The following is a 20,114-nucleotide window of genomic DNA, read 5'->3' as shown; positions in this document are numbered from 1 at the left end:
AAGCAGTATGGTTGTAGTATAAAGACAGACATACAGAACAAAGGAACAAAATACAGAGCTCAGAAATAAATGCACATATTTACAATCAACTGATCTCTGACAAAAGTGCCGGGAATATACAATGATAAAAGGATCCTCTCTTACCTAAATTAGTGGGAAACTGATATTCACAAGCCTGCCAATGCAGGGAACACAGGTTCCAGCCCTGGTCCAGGAAGATCCCACATGCCATGGAGCAACTAAACCCGTACGCCATAACTGCTGTGCCTGTGCTCTAGAGCCTGCGTGCAGCAACTACTGAGCCCACGTGCTGCAACTACTGAAGCCCGTGTGCCTAGAGCCGTTGCTCCACAAGAGAAGCCACTGCAATGAGAAGCCCACGCACCGCAACGAAGAGTAGCCCCCGCTCACTGCAACTAGAGAAAGCCCACACGCAGCAATGAAGACCCAATGCAGCCATAAATAAATAAATAATTTTTAAAAAGAAATTAGACTTGTATCTCACACTATATATAAAAATTAATTGAAAGTGGTTTAGAGAATTAAATATAAGATCCAAAACTGTAAAATTACTCGAAGAAGATATAGGGGGGAAAAACTTCTTGACAGTGCTATGGGCAATGTATGTTTGGATATGACCCCAAAAGCACAGGCAACAAAATCAAAAAAAAAAAAGAAAAAAAAAGAAAAACAGATTGCATTAAACTATAAAGGTTTGAGGAGCAAGGGAAACAATTTACAGAGAGCAGAGTGTACCTACAAAATGGGAAGCAATATTTGAAATACCTATCTAACATATATAATATACTCAAAACAACTGAGTAGAAAAAACACAAAAAATAATCTTCTTTTTCTTTCAGTGACACTTTTCCTTGCTTTAATATATTTTGTCTTTTTCTGCTTTTGAAGTGAGCTCTCAATTACAAAATATCAAACTACAGTCAAAAATGCTAGCCACTGGCACAAGATGGAGAAGCCCACAAGTACGAACAGACAGCAGCAGGTGGCAAGAGGTGGGAAGTGACTGAAGCAGTGGTTACAAATGGTCAAATGCTGGGTAGCCAAAACTATCCAACAGGTTGTGCCCTAACATTAGCACAGGTTAGACCAGTCACTACCTTGGCGGGTGGCCTCAGTGTACTTGGGTTCAGATTCTACAAGGCAATACAATTCCTTCCAGTTAAGAGTTCTTGCTTACACCTCTTGGCCGGAGGGCCCCGGACCAGTCTATTAGTCTTTCAAAATGCTGTCGTAGTGCTTGCTTTGGGAGCACATATGCTAAAATTGGAATGATAGAGAGAAGATTAGCATGGCCCCTGTGCAAGGACGATACGCAAGTTCATGAAGCGTTCTATATTTTTTTGTGACCACCTAGAGGAGTGGGATAGGGAGGGTGGGAGGGAGACGCAAGAGGGAGGGGATATGGAGATATATGTATACATATAGCTGTTTCACTTTGTTATACAGCAGAAATTAACACACCATTGTAAAGCAATTATACTCCAATAAAGACGTTAAAAAAAAAAAAAAGGAAGTTTGGGGAGAACTCTGGAGAGATCAGGCACAGGATGGAGCACAGCCTGCCACTGAAAATACTGCTGGTTTTATATGCTCCACATTCATAAGCACCTGCTCCGTCTTCCAGGTTCAAACGCATTTTTCAAATGCAGGCCTGCAGCTTGAAAAATTTCTGAGTCCAGAATCCTGCCTCTGGTGAAAACAAAGGTAGTCATAGCACAGAGAGTACGCCACAGTGTCTGGCCACTGTGTCACCCGATCAGGCTATAAGTTCACAATCAGATACTGACGGCAGACCTATGTCCCCTCTGTTAAGGGACCCAATTTGGGCCAGAGTCAGAGGTGTCTGGTGTATGCACTCTTGTATCCACAAGGGTGCACTAGATTGAAGGAATGGGACAAAAAGCATATTTTCTCTGAATTCATGTTGGTTTTTCAAAAGAGTAGAGTTTCATTTTAATTAAGGAGAATACTTTTAAATAGCTTGGACAGCTCAAAACTACTGTTTAGGGAACCAAAAACCAAGTCAGCCATGAACAGCTCTTTTAAAATCCTTGGGAATCAGCATGAGGTGAGGGTTTGGTTTGGCACCGTGTTGAGCACAGGAGTAAAGAAGCAGAGCCACCTCCTCACAAAAGGCACTGACATCGCATGGCGCCGATGGATCAGCTGCAGGGACAGGGCTTTGGGGCGGAGGTTACTTCTCTAATTTCCCCAGGACACTCACCCCTCTCTATGCCACCCCACTACTCCATTCACTTTTCCTTTCTCAATTTCTGAAACCCATGTGGCAGCACTTCTTAACCTGGAGGCCCCAGGGACCACCTATGCAGTCCAGATTTTTCATGGATCTTCACAAGTTCTCGACTGAACGCCCGCACGCAGCAATGAAGACCCAACGCAGCCAAAAATAAATAAGTAAATAAAATTTATTAAAAAACAAAAAAGAATGAGGGCATTCAGCTAAATCCTTTTACACCCACTGCTGACAGAGGGCAGGGGAGTTTGACTCACTAACCTTCTTTCCACGTGCTTCTCCCTAATAAGACAGTCCATTTAGAACTTGTCAGGCTGGGAGAACATCATGTAGCGCACTAATCTCTACTACAGATTCTGAAACAGCAAAAATACAAAGATGAGGAATCCTTCCAAAGGGTTCTGTCTATGTTGTTATAGTGGTTTCCTTCCCACTGTGAACACTTTTCAAACCCTACCACTTGAATATGCTTTTATTTTTTTCAGCACCAAGAATGTTAATCTATTGTAGTTACAGAGAAGGTAAGGAATGAATTCATACAACATTAAAAAAATACAAAGTAACTACAACAACAGCAGTAAAAAAACAGAAAACAATGAAAGGGTAATTTTTAGTCCTTATCAATGATTAAGTTAAACTTTAACGGACTAAATTCTCAAATTAAATAACACAAAATGGTTGAATTAATTTTTATAAAGAACCTACAAATATGCTGTCTACAAGAGGCTCACTTTAATTTTAAGGACATATATAGGTTAAAGTGAGAGGATGTAAAAAGATATTCCATGAAATGGCAGCCGAGAGAGAGTAGGAGTAACTATACTTGTATCTGATAATACATATTTTCAATCAAAATCAGGCACAAGAGACAAAGAATGTTAATATACAGTGATAAAGGGGTCAAATTATCAAGAGACAATTTTACGTATAAATATACATGGACCCAATACCAGAGTATGTAAATAATTAAAGCAAATATAAACTGCATGGAGAAAAAGCAATAAAGTAATAGTAAAGCACTTCAATACCCCACTTGTAAACAATGAATAGATCATCCAGACAGTAAATTAATGAGAAAACACTGACCTGAATGACACTTCAGATAAGTAAACATAATAGATGTATACAGAACACAGGACTTGTATGACTGGTCAAATAAGTGTTTTACTGTCTCTGTTAATCAGTGAAATTGACCTTCCCGTGAAGAGGCAAGAATAATATGAGAAGACCCAATGGAGCTTTAATTAATTAATTAATCAAAAAAAAAAGTAAACCACTGAACTCTAAGGGACAATGTAGCTTTCAATGAATTAGCAATTTTGGTTGGGATGACCTTGGAGAATAAAACCACCTCAGTGATTAAATTACACTAGGGATAACAGTGTAATCGTATTCTAGAGTTCATACCAACAATAGGGGTTATGACTTGATGCTAGATCAGGACATTTCAATGGTGTGACTGCTATTAATGGTTTGTTGTTCAACGATTAAAGTCCTACCTGATCTGAGCTCAGACTGGAGTCATACCAGTTGGTTTCTGTCTATTATATGTAGATTTCTCCCAGTATGAAAGGACAAGAGAAATATGGCTTACTATACAAAATGTCTTCAAACTAAATGATGATATAATCTGCATTCAATTAATTTATACATACCCTACTGTAGAACAGGGTTTGTTAGGGTGGCAGAGCCCAGTAATTATGTAAAACTGAAACCTTTATCTGCACTGGTTCAAGTCCCTTTCCTAAGAATATGTTTATAATCTACATTTTTTCACAAATTACACAATTTTACTCACCATAGCATTCCTCATATTAACTGAATGGAAAATCCTAGGCTATATACAAATCCAGAAAGGGCCAAGCATCATCAGTCCCTGTGGATTAGTACAACCCATTGCTGATGCAGTCAATTATTTATTAAAGAACCACTATGACCATCAACATCATCAATTTATATATTATTGCACCAGTGCTAACCTTAGCCCTGGCTCTCACTACATGAACTCCTCTTCCCATATGTTATCCACTAATTAATATAAATGTAGGCATACTATTTATATCAGCCATATCACACCTAGCCATTTATTCCACCCTCAGATCTGGATGAGCGTCACATTCAAAATACTCATTGGAGATCTACGGGTAGGACCACACACAATCTCATATGAAGTAACATTAGCAGTTATTCTCTTACCAGTCCTGCTGATAATTGGATCATTTACACTTTCAACAGTAACCACTGCACAAGAACACCTATGACTAATTTTCTCCTGACCCCTACCCAAAACTTGATTATCTCTATACTAGCAGAAATCTAACAGGGCCCCATTTGATTTAACAGAAGTAGAACTGTATTTGGCTTCTGTGTAGAAAATGTAGCAGGCTCATTCACCCCGTCCTTCCTAGAGAATATGTCAATATCATTATAATAAACATTTTCACAGCAATCTATTTTTAGGAGCATTTCACAACACCTTCATGCCAGAATTATATACAGCCCATGTCATCATAAAAACACATCTAACAATCTCCTTTCTACGAATTCGAGCATCCTACCCACAATTTTGATATGATCCACTTATACATCTCTTATTAAAAAATTTTTACTACTAACATTAGCCCTATGTATATCGGAGGGCTAATCACATTATCTGTCATCACATCAGGCAACCCACCACAAACTTAAGAAATATGTCTGACAAAAGAGTTACTTTGATAGAGAAAATGACAGAGCTTTAAACGCTTGTATTCCTGGAACTGAACTCACTCCTGAGAATTGTACGTTCTCCATGCAACCACACTACACCACATGCTATAGTAAGGTTCTCTAAGTAAGCTTCAGGCCCATACCCCCAAAATATTGTTGTATATCCTTCCAATGCTAATAAACCCTATTGTTTTTACTATCATTCTATGGACCATTATCTCAGGAAACATACTTTTAGTAACAAGCTCACATTGGTTAATGGTATCCCCATTCGAATAAAAACATGAACGCATAAGCTACAGAAGCATCCAACAAATATTTCCTAAAACGATCCACCACATCATACTACTTATAATGGCTATTATCATTAATCTAATATACTCTGGTCAAGGAACACAGTGAATTACAAAAATCTTTAATCCAGCAGCATCCACCCTCATGACAATCGCCCTTGTCACAAAAGTAGGACTTTCCCCATTTCACTTCTGAGTGTCTGAAGTCACACAAGGCATCCCATGAACAGCAGGCCTGATGCTATCAGCCTGACAAAACTGCACTCCTATTAGTTTTATACCACACGTCACCATCCATCAACCTAAATATACTATTAATCATAGTGATATTATAAATCATAACTGGAGGCTGAGGCAGACTTAGCCATACTCACCTGGAAAAAATTACACCCTCCTCATCAATTGCCCATATAGGATGAATGACAGCTATTATAAAGTATATTCCAATTATAACAATCCTAAACATACGAATTTATATCATAACAACACTCTCTTCTTCTTATTTATGCCCAGATCATGTCCTACAAGAGTATCATTATCACACACATGAGATAAAACACCTCCCATCACAATCCTTCTCCTCACCATTATAGTATCATTAGGGCATCGCCCATCACTATCAGGGTTTTTACCCAAACGAATAACTATCCAAGAGATAACAAGAATGATAACATCCTTCTACAACACTAACAGGCATCACAGCAGTCCTCGGCGTATATCTCTACTTGCAGCTAACATACTCCACATCACTATGTTCCCTTCATTAAACAGCACAAAAGTAAAACAACAATTTGAACATACAAAACAACCTTCTAATCATTACTAATCCTGACAGCCACATGCCTACTACCCTTAACACCCATTCTATCAGTGCCAGACTAGGAACTTAGGGTAGCTTAGACCAAGAGCTTTCAAAGCCCTGAGAAGCATAGTTTAATTAATTCACAGAATTAAGGGTTACAAGACTATCCTATATCAACTGAATGCAAATCAAACATTTTAATTAAGGCAAATCCTTACTAGGTTGATGAGCTTCCGCCCCAGGAAATTTTAGTTAACAGGCAAATCCTCTAGTCAACTGGCTTCAATCTACTTCTGCCATCAAGGGAAAAAAAGGCAGGAAAAGCGCCGGCAGAGCTGAAGCTGCTTCTCTGACGTTACAATTCAATTGGTTGATTCACCACAGGGTTTGGCAAAAAGAGGGCTCAATCTCTGCCTTTACATCTACAGTCTAAAGCTAGCTCAGTCCTTTTACCTCTGTTCATAAACGGTGGATTATTTTCAACAAATCACACAGATATCGCGTTGTATATTTACTCTCTGGTGCTTCAGCTGGGGTAGCACAAACCACCTCCAGTCTATTAATCTCGGCTGAGCTCTGCTAACCTGGAGCGCTACTCGGAGATGCCCAAACCTGTAACGAAGTCATACAGTCCCTGCACTGTAATAATTTTCTTTCTTTATTACAAGTGCAAGGACTGTTATGACTATGTTACAGATTTGGTTGTACCCATTATGACTGCAGGGTTTGAATACGGACTTGTGCCACTAGTAACTGGGGGACCTGATAGAGCATTTCCCTGAATAAATCATATAAACTTCTGACCACTTCCCCCATCATTCTCGCTCCTGCTCGTATCACCAGTAGTAGAAGCCGGTTCTGGTACCAGCGGAACCGTGTATTCAGCTCTAGCCTGCAGTCTGGCCCACGCAGGAGCCTCTGTCGACCTAACCGTTTTCTCCTTACATTTAGCAGGTGTCTCTACAATTCTTGGTATTATTACTTTTATTAGTATAGTCTTTAATACAAAACCAGCAGTCATATCCCAATACCAAACACCAGTATTTGTTTGATCTGCCCCAACTGTAGCCGTGTTACTATAATTATCACTCTCGGTCCAAGCAGCCAGAACGGCCACACTGTTAACACACAGAAATCCCAACACTACTTTCTCCGACCCTCAGGAGGAGACCCAGTCCTATACCAACACCTATCTTGATTCTTCGGTCACCCTCAGGTCTGTATTTGTGGCCTACCAGGGTTTGTTATAACCTCACATATCATTGCACACTATTTAGGACAAAAAGAGCCTTTCGGCTCTATGGGAATAGTATGAGACATGTTCACTGGCTTTTTAGGATTTGTCTTGTGGGCCCATCACACTTTTACTGTAGGGACAGATGTCGACCCATCAACGTACTTTGTATCAGCTACCAGCCCTCCTCCCCAAATCCCACTGGTCTTACAGGCTCCATGTCCACTACCACCAGCTCCATTTTCCAGATTCCAACACTCACAAAGGCATGCAACTTGAGAACTGCAAGACCAAGATTTAAGCTAGGTATTTCTGGGTTCAGAGTCGTGTCTCTGAAAGAACAGGCACTCAGAGCGCAGAGAGCCTGCCAGCTCCCCACATCACATCTAACACCGGGAGAATTATCACTAATAGAAGTCAGCAGCCCTAATAGAGTCGTATAGAGATAGTCATCAAATATTAGTTTCATCTGAAAATGTTTTATACTCATGAGCTGTTCCTTCTTTAGGTCTAAAGAACAGCTGCTCTGTCAGAACTCCTAGATTAAAGGATCCCAACATCGACAGGACAAAGACTCCATCATGGACAATGGTCAGGAGAGGTCGTTTTCCTGCATTCAGAGACAGGACAGAGGGAGATGGCTGAGACGTCCACGGGGGACATGCTCTCCGAGCTCCAGGATAGGAACGGGGCCTCTGGGGTCCCAGGCTGCCCACCACGCCCTCCTGAGTGAGATCTTGGGAACATTCCCTGTCAGTGATGAGGCAGCCAGAGCACTTGTGAGGTCCCAGTGCTGTGTCCTATGTGGGCCCCATGCTCTTGGGACCACACCCCACACTCTGCAGGTCCATGCTGCAGGGTCCTTCATGCCTCAGGAGTAGAGACCACACAGCAAGCAGCTCGCTCCCCAACCAGCAGGAGGAGGGGAGGAGAGCAGGGGCACCAGGGGAATCTCACTCAGACAACAACACCCCAGCGGTGCCCGTGGGGACAGTGGCGATGCAGATGAGCCACAGCCCAAGAGATGGGACCAGAGGGTCCCACAGGCACCTCTCATCTGCACTCTGGACACCCTGTCCCTCATACACCCTCTCCCTAAATGCAGATTCTTCAGATGCAAACAGGCAGAGCTTCAGACCGAAAGTCAACTCTTCCAAAATGATCTTTCAGCAAACACTGCAGGACTCCACTCAAAAGGGGGCCCTGGAGTCCACAACGCATGGACCAAAGTGGACGTCGGTGCCAGGGGCAGTGGGAGGGAACGGGGAGTGAGACTTGCATGGTTGTGGGATTCTGGTTTTGCAAGATGACAAGTTCTAGGGTTGGTGGCGACGGCTCCACGAGAAGGTGAGAATATCTGATGCCTCAGAAACGTGCACTTAACATGGTGACGATGGTAAAGGGATGTGACGTGTGTTTTATTTCACTTAAAATAAATTCCTCAAATAATGTCTTATTAATTGAGATTCCATTTTGACTCCCCTTCATCACAAATGTCGGAGGCCCAAGCACAGTCCCCCACCTCGGGCGCCCTCACATGGCAAATGGGGGACCATCCTTAGGGGGGCTGGTCTGTGCTCACCCGACCTCTGTCCAGGGAGACCCAGAGAGTGGTGACCCCCATAGATTAGACATATGATGTGCTATGATATTAATGAGATAGTACCAAGGGTATTCACTCAGCAGAACACATAGCAGCAGCCCACTCAAACATGCCTGACCTCATATGAATGTGACACGATTAAGAGCGGAAAAGGAACCATAGGTTAATCAGGGCAACACCCTCAATGCAGATGTTGGAAACCTCAGAGGGGACAGGACACGCTGCAGGCAGAGCAGATATGGGGTCTCCCCGTACACGTGATCCCAACCCACGCAGGTGGGGTGAGACCCACACAATCGCCAGACCCTGCACCTGGGGTCACACATCCACACTCACCAGGGTGACCCACCTCCCCAGACCCTGCACCTGGGGTCACATGTCCACAGTCCCCGGGTGACCCCACTTCCCCAGACCCTGCACCTGGGGTCGCACATCCACACTCACCACGGTGACCCACCTCCCCAGACCCTGCACCTGGGGTCGCACATCCACACTCACCAGGGTGACTCACCTCCCCAGACCCTGCACCTGGGGTCGCACATCCACACTCACCAGGGTGACCCACCTCCCCAGACCCTGCACCTGGGGTCGCACATCCACACTCACCAGGGTGACTCACCTCCCCAGACCCTGCACCTGGGGTCGCACATCCACACTCACCAGGGTGACTCACCTCCCCAGACCCTGCACCTGGGGTCGCACATCCACACTCACCACGGTGACCCCACCTCCCCAGACCCTGCACCTGGGGTCACACGTCCCCTTGGTCAGGACACCATGGCTCTGCTGGTTGTCCCCCTAATGTGGAAGCGAGCCAGGCTCCTGGGAACTCCTGGCGTGGTAGAAAGAAGTGTAGGGCCGGCCTCCTCTCCCCACACTTGTCCCAGAGAAGTCCTCCTCTTTTCACTTTGGTTCTGTGTGATTTTAACTGTTTTTAAAGCTTTCACGCTAGAGGTGAACACACTACTTGGTTCTAGCAGGCTCAGTCCTTTCTTGTCTCACATACTTGTTGAGATAACTCACAGGACAGCAGGGCTGAAAGCCGAGGGGCAGCTCTGGACGCTGCTGAGTGGGGACGGGAGACTGGAAGGAGAGCTCAGCAGCAGCCTCAGCTGTTGCCCATCGGCCTTAAACCCAGATCCGCTGTGCCCTGCAATCAGTTCACCAGGTAAACCTGCCTGCCTACTTGCCATGCATGGACTGGGATAATTGAGATAATATCCAATTGGGATAATATCCAGGTAGCCCACCAGAGGAGTCTCCACGAGCCCCAGGGAAGGGGAACCTCACGGGGTAAAGACTAAGGCCCCGACCATAGCACTGGATGCTGGGAGGGTCAGGTAACCACACTCGGGGCAGAGTGCTGCTACCCAGAGCCCACCTCAGCTCCAGACCCAGACATCTAAGCACTGACCTTCAGATGCAGGCACGGAGTTTTCCAGTACTGAGGCCAGGCCGGGTCTGTACCCAGGTCTCCACGTCCCCCTTGAAGCTCCAGGACTCAGGTCTGGCTGGGTCTCTACCCTGGTCCCCACAGTCCTAGGTACACAGAACACAGGTCTAATTGTTCTCATTATAGACAGCACATGGTCAGCTCTAAACATAATCAGTAGACACGACATGGAAAGGTCTAAATCTACCGTGTAGACAGAACCTGGTCAGGTTTAAACTAGCTTAGGGCTGATCTCCCAGGAGGCACAGGTCACACACATGGGGTCTCTCATCTTTGGACACCCACATCAGGAAACTGAACAAAATCCTTGTCATTAAACATTTCAAAAGGCAAAACAAAAATGTTACCAATTTCTCTGGCCACGTGATGGTCCGGATCCAGGGGTGAGCCCGGAGCTTCTTGTAGTGCAGCCCAGTCTCCTCCAAGGACAGACAGGAAGTGGCCTGATTCCAGCGTCCCAAGCTTCCAGAAAGAGGCGGCCGCACTGGAAGCCCAGGCAGGACAGTCCTGCGTGGTCCGGGCCGGGAGAGCCTGTTTGTCCATTCCGCCGGCCGATTCCGGGCGAGGCGCTCAGGGCCGCTGAGGGCGCGGCACTCGGCCCTGCTTCCCTGCAGCGTGCGTGCGTGCGTGCGTGCGCTGCGTGTGCGTGCGCGTTGCGTTGCGTGCGTTGCGTGTACGTGCGTGCGTTGCGTGTGCGTGTAGAGGGGGCGGTGGCTGACGGCTCCCATGGCTCCCGTCCGGGGCACCGCGCTGTCTTCGAGGGGAGGCATGGGGAGAGGTAGGGGCACAAAAGCCGTTGGAGAGAAGAACCCACCGCGGAACTCCTTGCACGCTGGCTTGCCGCACACTGGCTTGCCCCACCCGGGGACCCACCTGCCCATCGTGGGCCCCATGTCACCCCCCCAGCCCCCCACCCCCGAGGGCAGGGCACCTGCTCTTTCAAAAGCACAGGGTCTCACATGAAGGAGACCCGGGGGGGGGCTGTCACCCCCCCCCCCACTCCTGATGCTGAGTTTGGGAGAATGAACCCCCTTGACTGGGCGATGGGACCCTGTGAGGAGTGGCGGCCCCAACCAAGTTGGGGCCTGGCTGAGAGATGGGAACACAGGAGCCAAGTGCAGGGCCTGGAGGCCAGGCCAAGAGGAGGGACAGCCCCAGGCCCTGGTCGGGCTCTCCCATTGTGACATTGTAGTTTTAGGGGACCTGGGGCAGGTGACTGAATGTAATGGGGGTCTAAAAGGTCTAAGGTCTAAGCCCTGAATGGGGCTTAAAGAAGGTGTGAAGGATGTTACTGAGACAGTGACAGTCATTGGAAGACAGACTCTGTGTCAGGACATCCTGCTCCATCCATTTAAATCCCTGAGATCTGTGACCTTTACGTGGCTACGCAGGATTGTTAGAGCACGTGCGCGTGGACGTATCTGGGGCACAATTCAGCCTGCAGCCAACTTGCAAGTGGTTCCAGCAAACACAAGTGTGCACACAGGCAGGCACAGCACACACACAAACATATGCACGTGCACAGCACAAATATATTCACACACTAGCATATGAACATGCACGCATATGCCCATGCACACACTAACGTGTGCAAACACACACACCTATGCACATACACAGCACATATATATGGTATGCAAGCAGGCACACGCACACGCATAGCACACACACAGGGAATAAAGTGAATACCATAAAGCTTTAATTCCTGAACACAAGTGAAGCTCACATGTGTTGTTACCTTTTCTTAGCTTTGATGTTTTTCAAAATAAAAAGTTTAAGAAAAAAGTTACTGGTAAATGACTTTTGATTCATAGGACTTTCTGAAGTTATTCCACAAATATCGTAAGACATGAGAAATGAATGTAAATATTACATGTGTCCATTGACGGATGAATGGAGAAGCAAAACATGGTCCATCCGTACAAGGAAATGTTATTCGGCCTAAACAGAAGGCAGTTCTGACGCAGGCTGCCGCAGGGATGACCCTTGAGGGCATTATGCTCAGTGATGTAAGCCAGACACAAAAAAACAAACAGTGCTTGATCCACTCATACAAGGCCCCCAGAGCAGTCAGAACCATAGAGACAGAAAGTAGGGTGGTGGGTGCCAGGGGCTGAGGGAGGGACAATGGGGACTGAGTGTTTAATGGGACTGTTTTCAGTTTTGCAAGATGAAAAAGTTCTGGAGGACGATGGCGGTCAGGTTTGCACAACAGTGCAAATTACTTCTTGACCCTGAAATGTGCACTTAAAAACGGTTAAGATAGTAAATTTTATGTGTATTTGACCACACTTTTTAAAACTTTTTAAAAAACAAGAAATAGTCCATGAATGTGACAAGATGCACAACTTCACTAACAACCGAGGGGTTAAAACCATAAGAAAACTACTGTGCACACACCTACCGGAATGGCAGACATGAAGACACAGTATGAAATATCAGCAGGACGTGGAGCAATGGAAAGCCTGGTGCGCAGCGGGCGGTACAACCACTTCTGAAACAGTCGGGCCTCGGAGAGCGCACTCCATGCACACAGACCCACAGTGTTCCTCCCAGCTGAACACAAACCACCCAGCCCTGCACCAGGACACACGGACATGGACTCCGCAGCCACGGGAGCCAAACCTGAAAGCACCTGAAGACCATCACAAGCAGATGCAGAAGTGAGCCATGCACGCTCCTAGGAAGGAATATTCCACAGCAATGGAGTACATTGTGTTTAAAGTTAGTAAAACTATAAAAATTATTTTTTAAACAAACTATATGCACAAGATGAAAGAATCTCATGGACACAGTGCTGAGCCACCAAAAGCAACAAAGCAGCCCGCACGGTCCACCCACGTGCAGAGTCTGGACCTGGGCGAAGCTGGGCTGCGTTATTTAGGGATGCGTGCTTGGGCATAAACTATGAGGACAAGATCACTGTCACAAAATCGGGAGAACAGCTACCTCACGGAGGGGAGGACGCTCTGAGGAGGGAGGGGCACTCCTGGGTGTCCACTCGTCAGGTTCTGTTTCCTGATCTTTATGATTCTTTTTTTTTTTTTTTTTTTTTTGCGGTACGTGGGCCTCTCACTGTTGCGGCCTCTCCCGTTGCGGAGCACAGGCTCCGGACGCGCAGGCTCAGCGGCCATGCTCACGGGCCCAGCCGCTCCGCGGCATGTGGGATCCTCCCGGACCGGGGCACGAACCCGTGTCCCCTGCATCAGCAGGCGGACTCTCAACCACTGCGCCACCAGGGAAGCCCCGGGGTTGTCAGATTTTACAGGAGTGGGAAATTTCATAGGCTTCTAAATGGGAGGAGTATTCCAGCTGTTCTGGGAAAGGGGTGGGGGTTTCCAGGAATTGGGCCACTGCCCACTTTTTGGCCTTTATGGTAGGTCTCAGAACTGTCATGGCACCCGTGGGCTGGTCATTTAGTGTGCTGATGTATTACAATGAGCGTATACTGAGGCTCAAGGTCTAGTGAAGGTCGTCTGCCATCTTGACCTATTTGGTTCTTATCAGTTTATGTCGTGTCCTTGGGCTACGTCATTCTTTTAAAAGCTGTGCCCTGCTCCCTTCCCTCCTGTTTCACTTTCAGTTTTCAATTAATGCTAACAAGTTCATCAAACCACGGAACTGTGTCCACTTTTGCCTTCTTTCTATGCTTTGGAGATTTTTTTAAAAAACAAATAAACATGATTACTGATTTAAAACTTAAGTCTATCGAGTCATTGAGTTTGTACATCACGTGTTCATACATTCAGTGCACATGTGTTGAGGGTCTGGAATGTCCCAGCCACCGTTCCAGTGAAGGGGACCCGGACAACAGGGCCCAGGCCCGCTCAGGAGGGGCTTGTGGCCTTACTGGTGGGGAGAGATGTTCACCAGATTTATTGACAATGTGCTACGTGACATCACAGAGGAAACCGGCAAGGTGTCCTGGGGGCACAGAGGGAGAGGTAGGACCTACACACCAGTTTTCCCGGGAGATAAGCTTACATCCGCTGTGCTGTGGGAATTATTCAAAGCAGCCCCTCTCATTGGACTGGGTGATCAATGACACAGTCACCCAAGGAGGGGGCACAGGGCAGCCTGGGTCAGGGGCCAGGTCACGGAAGGCTTCCAAAGACAGGGACGTTTCAGCTGAGTCTTGATGAACAAACCCATCTGTGCTAGGCTGCTCAGACTGCCATACAAAATACGCAGACTGAATGACTTAGACGACAGAAATTTATTTTCTCACAGCCCTAGAGGTTAGAAACCCAAGATCCAGGTGAGGACAGGTTGCTTTCTCCTGAGGCCTCTCTCATTGGCTTGCAGGTAGCCACCTTCTGGCTGTGTCCTCACGTGGTCACCCCTCTGTGTGCGTCTCTGCCCTAATCCCCTCTCCTTACAAGGACACCAGTCAGATGGGATTAGGACCCGTCCTAATGGCTTAATCTGAACTAACCAAAGGCCCCATCTCCAAACACAGTCACATTCTGAGGTGCTGAGGGTTACGACTACAACACACGAATTTGCCAGGACACGATTCAGCCCATTCCAAGGTCTTAGCCAGAAACTAAGTTGGGGGGTGGTGCAGGCAGAGGAAACAGTTTCTGCTAAAGATGACCTTTAACAAATGTGTCTGAGTTTATTTCTGGAGTGTTTGGGGCTGACTCGGTTCCCGCCGAGCCTGCCCAGGGTGGGTGAGAGTGGGGGACCAGTACCCTGAGCACCCAGAAGAGACCCTGTGCTCCTGGTCCTGCCTGAGGGGGAGGGAGCTCAGAGCTGGTCTGGGAGCCCCGACCATAGAGCTCCTGCGTGTCACCATCACAGGTCAACCAGCCAAGGCTGGTCTAGTTCCAGATCAAGAGTCAGGTCCAGGTGCCTTGGCTCACCCCAGGCTCCCTAACTGGTCAGGAACACAAGCCCTTTGTAAAGTCCCAAGGTCGCTTTGTAACCCCTCCAGGACCTGCCCACTGAGCTCTGCTGTCCAAACTAGGACACATAACAGGCACTGGAACACACAGACAGGACATGGCCCCCATCCCAGGAACCTCAATAAAAATGAAAGAATCTACCAAGGAACTCAACCCTGGGGGAGCAAATTTCTGGGGGCTGGGACTCCATGTCTCAGAAAAGTTTACTTTTCTCCTTAGAAATTTTTGGTTCTGTTTTGTTTGGTTTTCAAATACAGACTTACCTAAAATTATAGTCCTGTCCTTTCTGAGAGGTGAATTTCACTGAACTGCATTTTTCCTCCTCACTTGGTAAGGAAGGAAGAAGCTGGTGGGTGGTCCGGACAAGCCCACGCCCCTCGGCCGGCACACCTGCTCCTTTTATGGCTGCACACAACTGAGCTTATTTCCACCATGATGAAATCGTGTTAAGTCCCCCGGGGAAACAGAGCCGTGAGTCAGGCCTTGCCTGCAAACACGTCCATTGTGGAAAGAAATGAATGCCCCCTGCAGGTTTCCAAAAGGTAAACCAAGACACCGCAACAGGTGTGCAGGGGGGTAGGCAGCTGGGCACCGGGACTGGTTCTTTCTCTGAGGACAGCACAGGTGTGTAACAGTATCAGCCACAGTGCACACTCCCACAACCATTGCCAAAACCTGCAACCCAGAACGTGTCTGCAAAGCACTCGCCTTTTTAGCGTTACTCCAAGGCTGAATAAATTCCAGTGAGCGATGATTTGGGTGCAGAAGAGTTTCTGTGCCACTCTTGCTGTTGACATCCCTATCCCTGGCGAACCATTTTTCAGCAGCAGCCAGCATGCTCTCTGCCCCCTGACTGTGAACAGGGGATGCAAGCGCCCCAAAGGGGCCGTTTTGATTTAGAACAAAAGCCAAATTCCCCTCCAGGTCCAAAGCGGCGTGACCTGACTCCACCCACCTTTCTGACCTTGCCTCACCGGGAGGCTCGGGCTCCTATTGGTTCCAGGAGCTGGTCCAGCCCTGGGTCTGAGGACCTGTAGCCCTTTCTGCCCGGAATCCCGCTGCCAAGGCTTTAAGCCAGCCTGGCTCCTTCTGGTCCAATCCACTCCCTTGGGGAGCGTGTCCATGACTGTCGGTTCCTCAGCCAGTGTCCCACGGCATCCATCGCTAACTCTCCTTATTCTCATCATAGCACAGCACCTGCTCTAACCTCGTTGGCTATTCTGTTATTATCTGGACTAGATGGGAAGATGCATCCCACAACACCACCCCTTTGGCAGAGCCTAGCACAGGGCAGGTGCCCAGTAACTCTGTTTTGGACCATGGATGGATGCATGCACGGATGGACTCATGGACGGATAAATAAGGACCATCTGTCTACCTACAGAGTTCAGACAAAAATCTCCACAGCGACCTAGTGCTCAACTATCTAAGGGCCTGTATTTCACTCCACTGGACTCACAAACCCACCCACCATTTTCAACTGTGGTCCAGACGTGAATAGCAGTCCAGCCTTCTTCGGTCACTTCCCCCTAGGGAATCCACCACCCTTCCCATTGGCTGGTCCAGTTAGAAATCCTAAGGCATTTGAACATGGGTAGCAGAAGCAATACAACTATTAAAAGTTTTATCTGTGATTCACAATTAAACACACATTCAGAGAACCATGATTTAAGTTCTGGGTGTGCGCCTAAGAGGTGATGAATATTAAATTCCAAAGTGGTTGCCGGGGCCAGGAAATAGGCAGCCATAGGCCGGGTTCCGGGAACCGAAGACCAAGCTCCGGGAAGACGGAGGGGAGGCAACGACCGGGGCTCTCACTGGCCTCTTCCTTCACCTCCTGCTTCCATCTGAGCCCTGAGGTGCAGCCCCATCCAGACCCACCTTAAGCAGGTCCTATTTCAAGGGAACTAAGGGGCAGGACCAGAGCAGGAGCCGCTCCTCCTACGGGTACAGGTCTGGGGCTTCAGGACTCGAGAAGCCCCTGGAGGAAGAGCCTGCAGAAGGGGGTTGTCAGGGCCAACACACAGGAGCAGAGGTGAAGGTCGGTGAGCCCCCCCGCTGGGGTCCCGGTGAGTACCGGGTCCTTCCCCTGGAGGAGAACAGAGCCGGAGGCGAGGAGGGGAGAGCGCCTGCCGCTCGCTTCTGCTCATACGGGAAAAACATTTTTCTCCAAGATATGAGGGAGGAAAATTACTTTTCTGCCCCTCATCCCAAACTTTCCTGGAGACACTGTCCCTGGTGCCAGGGTGGCCTTCCAGCACGAAGGGCACCCCCTTCCTGGGGGGTTCACTTGGGGTCCGTCCCTCCCTGCAGGGGGTCCTGGCCAGCCACCTCCACAGAATAAGGCCCTCACAAAGCGTGTCCTCCAGGGAACATGGCGGGGCCTCCACGGCAGGACCCAGACCACCCAGGAAGCCGGACCCAGGCTCTCTGCCCAGGGTGTCACCCCGAAACGGGGTCCCTGCTTTTGCTGGAAGTTGTTTTGGAAAGAGCAGACAGGAAAACTGACGGCAGATCAGGGCCCAGGCGGGCAGCCCGCAGAGCTGGGGCGGCCAAAGGACTTCTCAGCCTTCCTTTTGGCTGCAGGAAAGATTCCTTCCCCTCACTTGTCACCCCAAGACGGGCTCAGGCTGAGCAGCTACAGAAACGGAGGGTCCAGCAGAGCCATTTGTGGGGGGCGGGCAGGACGAAGGGCAGGAGGCGGGTCCCAGGACCCCCGAGCCTCCGCCGGGAGAGAGGGACCTCCCGAGGCCTCAGCAGAGGAAGCTGACGTGGTGGTTTAACACCAGTGGCAGCTAGGCCTCAGCTCCCACCCACCCGTCACTTCCTTGGTGTCTTTGTCAATCATCCCTTTTCTCATTTCTTTAAATTCTTCCCTTAGAAACGAGGGACCCCGCCCAGGTGGAGGACAGTGACTACATGCGACCACAAGCACGTAGACCCCAGACTGGTTGGAATCAGACGGCTGGTGGTTAAGATTCCCAAAACATCAACCTGTTACCTCACCACCAACCAATCAGAAGAAAGTCCATGAGCTGCAAATGTTGCAGTCCTCACCCCAAATGTTGCCTTTAAAAGCCCTTTCCTGAAAATCATCGGGGAGTTTGGGTCTTTTAAGGATGAGCTGCCATGTTCTCCTTATTTGGTGCCCTGCAATAAATGCTGTACTTTCCTTCACCACAACCCGGTGTCAGCAGGTTGGCTTTGCTGTGCAGCAGGGGTGTGGACCCAAGTTCAGTTCGGTAACATAACCCTTAACTGAAAAGCGTCCCTGTGCTTATCTTCAGGACTGAGTGAAGGGAGGGTGCTGGTGACCCGACGTCCTGGACCAGCTCTGAAGCCACAGCACAGGGTTGAGCCTGGCCCTGCCAGTTACCATATGTGCAGCCTGTGCTAATTTGCCTCACTCTCTGGCCTCAGTCTCCTCATCTGGAAAATGGGGTCAATGATCATACCTATTGTGATGTTGTGATTTATAATAAGGAATATATATACGTATATATACTTGATCTTCATCCTCTTCCTGGCACAGAGCTCCTAAAAACCTCGGAATTTCCTACAGCAAAGGTGCCTTTTGTTATGTTAACGAGGTGACTTTTGGAAAGCCCTAAGTCTCCTAAGGGTAATTAGAGGGTTGGAACTTTCAGCCCCACCCCTGACCTCTGGGGAGGGGAAGAGCTGGCTGGAGACTCAGTTCAATCACCAAAGGCCAATGATTTAATCAATCAACCTGTGTGATGAAGCCTCTGTGAAAGCCCAAAGGGACAGGGTTCGGAGAGCTAACGGGTTGGTGAACACAGGAAGGTTGGGGAGCATGGCACCCGGATCGGGCAGGGGAGCTCCACGCCCCTCACCAGGCCTTGCCCCGTGCCCCTTCTCCGCCTGGCTCTTCCTGAGCTGCATGCTTCTGTAATAAGCTGCTGATTTAGCAGGTCAACTCTCTGTGAACCCCTCTAGCAGAATAACCCACCCCGAGGCGGGAGTGATGGGAACCTCCAGTGTGTAGCCGCTGGTACAGCAGCACAGGTGACAACCTGGACAGGTGATTAGAGTCTCAGCGGGGGGTGGGGGCAGTCCTGTAGGACTGAGCCCTTAACCCGTGGGGTCTGACGCCATCTCCTGACAGGCAGACGCTGTCAGAACTGAGCTGTATCGCAGAACACCCAGCTGGCGTTGAAGAACTGCTTGGTGGTGGTCGGAAAAAACACACGTGGGAATTGGTGTCAGAACCATACTTCCTCCCCTAAAACTTAGGGAACAAACGAGCTGAAGCATGTATGTTCTGCTACAATAGGATCAGTAGTAAGGGGAGTCGTATTCGCATCACCAACGTGGGGTTAATTTGGGCAAAGTCGGGTTTAAGGAAGAAATGAAGCAGGTCGAGTCGTTGGATCTAATGACAAAGAGAAAAAGGAGGCCTGAGCAGTGGCCCTACAGTCAGAAAACTCAGGACCAGCCTGAGGAAACGACATTATTCTATTTACGGAACAAAGAAGAAAAGTCAAGAAGCTTGTGCAAACCGGGAAGAACGTTAAAGTACTTCCTGACCTAGGCGGCTCCTCGGATCTGCTGGAAGCCCTGTGCGCTACAGCTCCCCGGGGGACATGCGCTCATTTGCAGTCTCAATGACAGGAGGATTTTCTCTGCTTCGCCCCCGGTTCAGCCACCCCTGCAGACCATAGCTGTGGCCTAGACAACACGGGTTCCTGCTGTGACTTCACAGGATGACCACAGCCCTGCTGGCCTGAGATGCGGAGCCGGCCCTTGGAAGCCGCTGTGAACAGCGGGTGGGTGGATCCCAAAGTCTCCTCTTCAGGAGGGGAAGGCGGCCAGGCCGA

General features: G+C 48.3%; 1 long non-coding RNA gene and 1 other non-coding gene across 3 annotated transcripts in view; one reads left to right on the top strand and one right to left on the bottom strand.

Annotated features, from left to right (window-relative positions):
• Positions 1-11,182, bottom strand: part of LOC132598254 (uncharacterized) — a 47,009-nt gene extending 35,827 nt beyond the window's left edge. For both annotated transcript variants that reach the window (XR_009566274.1, XR_009566275.1), the window contains exons 1-2: positions 10,717-11,182; positions 10,331-10,455 (exon numbers count right to left, since the gene is read on the bottom strand). This is a non-coding gene — a long non-coding RNA (uncharacterized lncRNA). The remainder of the gene's footprint in view (positions 1-10,330; positions 10,456-10,716) is intronic.
• On the top strand, positions 1,255-1,361 carry LOC115846392 (U6 spliceosomal RNA). The gene has a single exon (XR_004036853.1). It is a non-coding gene; the product is annotated as a U6 spliceosomal RNA (small nuclear RNA).
• Positions 11,183-20,114: the final 8,932 nt, after the last annotated feature.

Source organism: Globicephala melas, chromosome 12 (genome assembly GCF_963455315.2).
Source record: "Globicephala melas chromosome 12, mGloMel1.2, whole genome shotgun sequence".
Lineage (NCBI taxonomy): Eukaryota > Metazoa > Chordata > Mammalia > Artiodactyla > Delphinidae > Globicephala > Globicephala melas.
This window is presented reverse-complemented; position numbering and strand designations above follow the sequence as displayed.